This window comes from Rosa rugosa, chromosome 5, assembly GCF_958449725.1.
Source record: "Rosa rugosa chromosome 5, drRosRugo1.1, whole genome shotgun sequence".
Taxonomy (NCBI): Eukaryota; Viridiplantae; Streptophyta; class Magnoliopsida; order Rosales; family Rosaceae; genus Rosa; species Rosa rugosa.
This window is the reverse complement of record NC_084824.1, coordinates 50,849,662-50,857,100: the sequence shown is the minus strand read 5'-3', so window position 1 is coordinate 50,857,100 and position 7,439 is coordinate 50,849,662.

Sequence of the window (7,439 nt, the reverse complement as noted above, 5' to 3'; positions counted from 1 at the left end):
ATTTGAGAGTTGATTTGAACTAAACAAAAAGTAATAAAATGCAAAGCGATTAATAAAAATGCAAGGAAATTAAACTAGAAAAGTGTGAACAATATAATGAGAATGTCGGGTGCTAGGGAGGTTCCTTCACCCAAATCTCATGTGTCGGAAGCTAATCTAATGTAGATGCAAATTTCCTATTTTGGCGGTAGTCGTATCCAAGGCGGTTCAAGGCTCAAGGACCGAAATTCCCTTTCATAGTATTCCTACTCCGGTTCAAGGGTCGTAGGAACTCACTTGGCATGAATTAGAGCCGGTTCAAGGGTCTCTAATTCACATCAAGAGGCCTAAAGATCGAGGAATTAGACTACTAAGCGACCCGCCCGCACATTCACGCAACGGGTGTAAATCACCATGCTTATAACCCCTCGAATACGAAATTGAAGGTTTCTAGCTTAGGAATTAGAGGGGGTCAAGCCTCTAACTCCATCCTAGACATGCTCAAAATACACACCCTAGAGTTGACTAGGCTCCTAGACATGCATTTTAACCCAACAAAAATAGATATAAGCATCCATCATATGAAAATTGCATCATTACATTAAAATAAGCATCTTTTACACAAGATTTGGACTAGGGCACACAACCCTAGCCCCAGAGCCGGCCCTGGGATTTCGGGGGCTCTAGGCGAAAAAAAAAATTGGGGCTCCCTAGTCCCTACCTTCAAATATATTTATAAAAAAAATTGTGTAATTTTAAACAACATAAAATTAGAAAGTAATATAACAATATAGCGATCTCAATATCATTTGAAAAAATACTATATTAGTTCAAATAAAAGTATTGAAATTACAATAATCAGTACTCTTATTACTCAAAAATTACCCTTCTTGCATTCTTGGCTGCAAAAGTTTCAATTAAGCTTGAATAGTCAAGCTTTTCACATTCTCAGTCTCATTCTCATTCACATTCTCATGTACTTGTTCACTATGTGCATTAAAGTACTTACGTAGAGACCCAGCTTGTAGCTTGACTAATGCATCTTTTTTTTGCTTCTCTTTTCTTTTTTTAGCCCCAGAAGGATACTTCCTAATGCAAAAGATAAACACATAGAATTTTTAATTGAATCATACTGCCATATAATACAATTACCAATGTATTAAACCGACTAAACCATTTTCAATTCAAACTTACTGCCATACAGATGATACGATGCTATTATCCTAATATTAAACCCAAATGATAGTCAACAAAGTAGAACAATTTTCAATTGATACAACCATACAAGACCATTTTCCTAATATTAAACCCACTTTCAATTGATAGTCAGCAAAGCAAAACAATTTTCAATTGATAGTGAACTAGTAGTCAAGTTGATTGTTCATTAGTTCATTGTTTTGTAGTCTCAGTAGCACGCACGGTAGCACAAACAATCAATTTGAGATTAAAGAATAAAGGAGAACCAGAGACTTGTGTTCTTCCTCTCCTATAGTCTTACCAAGTAGTCGAGTACCGACCTACCGTCCTACCAAACACAAATTAAAGAACTCATCTCCCTCTCCCAGTGACCAACAGACCCAGATGCGAAAATTAAAGAAGAACTGAAGAACAAGATTAAGTCTTAACATAAAATTATTAGAAGATAAAATAAGACTGCAATAATGGATGAAGAACAACAGGCCTTCGACCTTTTGTTTCTACCTAATTGAAGAAGAACTCGTTTCCTTCTTCCTCCTCGACAAGAGGAAGAGTCGAAGAAGCACGAAATTTGAGCAAGAGTGAATTACCTGGACAAGTTTCGTCTGAAAAGTGAGAAGGAGAGAGATCTGGAGACGGCAGTTCGGCGCAAGACATGCATCGTTGTTAAGGTGAGAAGAATTGAAGAACAGAAGTCGTTTAGAGGCGATCAAACAATCAAATAAGTATCAGATAATTTTTTTTTTTTTTTACATATATATAAAAGGAGTTTTTTTTTTTTGGGGGCCCATGAAACTGGGGGCCTTAGGCCTGTGCCTATTGGGCCTATGCCCAGGGCCGGCTCTGCCTAGCCCCCAACAACAAATCTACTCACTACCCATCATTAAACAAACATCAATATACATAATTTAAAGAGGAACAAAGTGAAGAGAAGTAGGAGTAACAAGAACAAACCACAAATTGCTATAAAGCAATTATGGCTAGCCTTGATTTATGGCTCCCAGTTTTACCCAAATTTGATGTTTATGAAGCTCTTGATGCTTGGGCTCCTCTTTGAATCTTAGGCCCCGTTTGGTTCGCAGGAATGTCAAAATTGGAAAAGGATTTATTTTCCTTTCCAGACGGATATGGAATGGAATATGTTTTGGTATTTCCATGTGAGTGTTTGGAATATTACTAGAAATTAAATTTTGGAATTAGTTTTTCATTTCTATTGTAGTGTTTGGTAAGTCATAAGAATGAAATATGAAATTATAATTTTCAATAATGCCCTCTTACTAATTAAAGTACATCAATTTATAAGGAATATTGGTGGGGAATATAAATTTTTAGAGGGATAATTAATGTAATTTTGCCTTTGACAGTGGGAAATGGAAATAGAATACCACCCCTGACTAGGTAATTCTATTCAGGCTTTATGAGGGAGTCAATTTCCAGTCAAATCTTATTTTTTATTTCCTTTCCAATCTTTAATTACAACCAAACGGCACGTCTGAATGGAAAATGAAATTAATTCCTATTCCATACCATGATTTCCTGCCATCCAAACGGGGCCTTATGGAATTGATGAAGTTTTGTGGTGGAATAGTGAAGAAAATGTAGAAAATGGGTGGTTCGGTGGGTGGTTCGGTGGGAAGAAGAAGAGATGAATATGGGTGGTTGGTTTAGAGAAAGAAGGGATGGGTGCGGCTGTTGGAGAAGAGAGAGGGTTCTGGGGTCTGGGGTGTGCGGCCTCTGTTGCTCTCTAGGGTTCTGTGAATATCTCTATATATATATATATATACGTGCCGTCTGTGACTCGAGCTGGGAAGAGAGGATAGTGAACTAATTATCAAATGGATGGCTAAGATTCAAGGGAGGAAGAAAAATGGGAGTGGAGGAGCTGTTTCGGTGGTCTTCCAAGAGTAGAAAAAGCAACAAGACTGCCACGTGGCAAAATTTGGCTGGCTAGAGATATAAAAGAAAAGCTGATGGCATGCACGTGCACTTTGGAAATCAATGTGAAGATTGCTAGCTTTTGTCTGCTCTTTGCATGATTAATTAAGTAATTAATCATTTGATTAATTAACTTAATTAATTATGCACCATTTCTTTTCCTTGCTTTTCTTGTTCTTGGTCTTCTTTTGTATTTTTTTTTCTTTCTTTCTTTCTCGCCACACTCTAGCATATAACTCCATGAGTTGGACTCCACTTTCTCACTCGAGTTTACCATGGTTTATCAATGTTGACTTTTCGTCATTTTCTCGGAACCTTCATTTTGCTCCAATTTCGCACAACTTCTTCCGAATTCTACAACTCCGTTTATTTACTACAATATAAAGAAAAATAGATTAATTACATAATAATTACTTTAGGGATTAGCTTAATTCTAGTGCTTAGAACGTAATTACGTGTATAAAAATGTGTGTAATCAAAATTACACTCATATCTCTCTCTCTCAGACTTTCTCTCTCTCATCCCTCCAATCTGCGCTTTCTCCCTCTCTCATCCTCCGATTTCAATCTGCACGATCCTCTCTCTCTCTCTCTCTCTGCCATGGCAGCTCCAGCGCCCCACCACCAGCTTCGGGTCCTCTCCTCCATCAAATCTCCACCGCCATCAGAGACGATCTCAACCGTCATGGGTCCCATCCCAAGCCAGCCCCAAGATCGGAGCACTGTATCCGGATCCGAATTGAACCTTCGAGCGCCGCTGTCACCAAACCACCTATCCAACACCCATTGCCATAAATCAGCCCCAACGGGGATCCGACTCCACTCCCCTTACACAACCACGCCCCAACCACTCCTTCCAACCGAGAAAGACGAACACGACCCGACCCTAGTCTCCCGGCCTGAGATAAGCCAATCACCGGCTAGTTCTCCAACCCAACCGGTCGCATTTTCCGCCGCCCAATCCGATCACGACCTCCAAACCGCCGTCGGGGAAGCACCGGCAAAAAAAACAGCCGGCCTCACACTCCAGTGGGTGCCCAGAGCACTTTTTTTTTTTTTGGTATACTGTGAACTCCGAGAATGAGGAAGGAAAAAAAATTTACTTGTACAATTGAACATTTAAATTGATCAATTGTGTTTGTAATGTATTCATTTTGGTTTTGGGAGTTTATGCAATTCAATTGAGGGCAATAATAAGATTATTGGGGGCAATAATATGATTATTAGGAGGCACTAATATGATTATTGGGAGGCAATAATATGATTATTGGGAGACAATAAAAAGAGTATTGGGAGGCAATAATATGATTATTGGGAGGCAATAATATGATTATTGGGAGCCGGAATCCGATCACCAGTCCGGTAGCCGGATTCGGGATTCTGGTGACCGGTCGCCGGAGTCCGATGATCGATCACCGGAATCCAGAATCCGGTAAGGTCTCCAATGACTTGTCTCTCTAAGTGACAAAGAAGGAGAGGGCAAAATTGTCCCAAAAATAAATAAAAAGGAATAAAAAAATACTTAATTGGATATTAGGGAAATAATCTCTTAGAGTGTTTGGGTAAGTGGGGTTAATTAACCCCAAAATTGGGTAAATGATCATTTCCCCTAGGGAAAACATCACCAATGGTCACTGAGTTATGACTTATTCGACACTTAACTCACTTTATTTTCAACAATATCACTTAACTCACTCAGTTTTACATCCGTCTTTCACTTAACTCACTCAGTTTTACATCCGTCTTTCACTTAACTCACTGTCGTTAATTCTGCCGTTAAAAGCTATTAAAATTGAGGGTATATTTGTCTAAACACTAAAAAAATGCATTTCTAAGAATTATATTTAAGTTAAAAAAATCATTTTTTATTAGAAATCTCAGAAATTTAAAAAATTGAAAAAAGTCTAATAAATGTAAATTGAGGGTATATTTGTCTAAACACTAAAAAAATGCATTTCTAACTTTTTTTTTAAAAAAAAAGACAATTTTTTTTTCAAATTATATTTAAGTTAAAAAAATCATTTTTTATTAGAAATTTCAGAAATTTAAAAAAATTGAAAAAAAGTCTAATAAATGTAGTTTTTTTAAGTTAAAAATGAGTTTTAAGTGTTTTGACAAATATACCCTCAATTTTAACGGCTTCTAACAGTAGAATTAACGGCAGTGAGTTAAGTGAAAGACGGATGTAAAACTGAGTGAGTTAAGTGATATTGTTGAAAATACAGTGAGTTAAGTGTCGAATAAGTCATAACTCAGTGACCATTGGTGATATTTCCCCTTTTCCCTATATATATATAAGGACTAATTTCAGTTTACCCCCCTGAGGTTAGGGGTCGTCATCATGTTAGTCCCTCGAGTTTCAATTTAATCAGTAACACCCTTGTACTCTCCAAATTCATCAGCCTTGTCCAATTTTTGGACCTCCGTCCAAATTGGCTGTTAAATTTGTTATGTGAGCCCCACGTAGGGGGTAAAATGGTAATTTTGAGCTCCAAATTATAAAAAATATTTAAAAAAAAATTATGTTTTTTCCTTTTTTTTTTCTTTTTTCTTCGTTTTTTTTTTTTTTTTTTTTTTTCTGTTTCTTCGCTTATTGTTATTTTTTTTTTTAATTTTGTCTTCAACTTATACACCACAAGTTATAATAGGTTTATAACAAAAAAAAATACTCTAGGTGTTTCTTTTTATTTTTTTATTTTTAATTTTTATAAATTTTGTCTTCAACCTATACACCACAAGTTATAATAGGTTTATAAAAACAAAAACAAAAATACTCTAGGTGGTTAAAAAGCCGCTCGCTGGTCTACAATATTTGTGATATATCTCCGATAAAGCGAAAAATTTTAGGATATATTTGTAAAATATATCTATAAAATATAATAGGTTTATAAAGTGAAGAATAATAGGATATATCCCCAATAAAGTGAAGAAATATTTGTAAAATATGGTTAAAAAAATAAATACAGATATTTCTTCACTTTATTGGGGATATATCCTAAAATTCTTCACTCGCTGGTCTACGATATTTGTGGAACATCTCCGATAAAGCGAAGAATTTTAGGATATATCCCCAATAAAGTGAAGAAATATATGTATTTATTTTTTTAATCATATTTTATAGATATTTCTTCACTTTATTGGGGATATATCCTAAAATTCTTCACTTTATAAACCTATTATATTTTACAGATATATCCTAAAATTCTTCGCTTTATCGGAGATATATCACAAATATCGTAGACCAGCGAGCGACTTTTTAACCACCTAGAGTATTTTTTTTGTTTTTATAAACCTATTATAACTTGTGGTGTATAGGTTGAAGACAAAATTATAAAAATAATAATAATAATAATAATAAGCGAAGAAAAAGAAAAAAAAAAAAACAAGAAAAAAAATGAAAAAAAAAACAGAAAAAAAATGCAAAAAAAAAAAAAATTCTTTTTTTTTTGTTTTTTTTTTTGTCTTGAAATGACCATTTTAGCCCTCAAAAGTCAGACTTAACGGTCCAAATTGGACGGAATAGTAAAAATTGGACACGACTGATGAATTTGGAGAGTACAAGGGTGTTACTGATTAAATTGAAACTAGAGGGACTAACATGATGACGACCCCTAACCTCAGGGGGGTAAACTGAAATTAGTCCTATATATAATCTTGCTCTGCTAAGGAGATCCTTACCTTAGCTTAAGGGAACGGATTTCCATATTTTGACTACTTTTCGATCACATATTTACATTTTAACCATTCAGTTTTTAGATATATATGAGCAGATCATCTGTGCAAATTTTCAGTCAAATTGATGATCATTAAGACATCCAAAACTGCAATTTACAAGAACGAACCGAATCTGTCCAACCTGAACCATTCGTGTAAATTGCAGTTTTGGATGCCTTAACGATCATCAATTTGGCTGAAAATTTGCAGAAGTGATCTGCTCATATATACCTAAAAACTGAACGGTTAAGATGTGAATATGCGATAAAAAAGTGGTAAAAAAAAAAATGAAAATCTGTTCCTTAAGCAGGCCTCATCAAAAAGCCCGCGGATCAAGTGGGCCGATGGAGGCCAGCCGGCCCTGAGGGCTAAAAGCCCGGCCCGGCCAGTTAAAAAGCCCGCAAAAGCCCGCCTCGGTGGGTAGTGGGCTTGCCCGTAAAAAGCCCGAAAAACCCGGCCCGGCCCGTAATATATATATATATACGAAAATGTTCTGAAGAGGACGTCCGCAACCCAGAAAAAGTGCGGACGTCGCTTTTCCGGCCTCGATCGAGCGGCGACGGCGCGGCGCGGCGTGGCTTGCCAGAGGGACGCTGGGGTTGTGCGAAGGGGTCT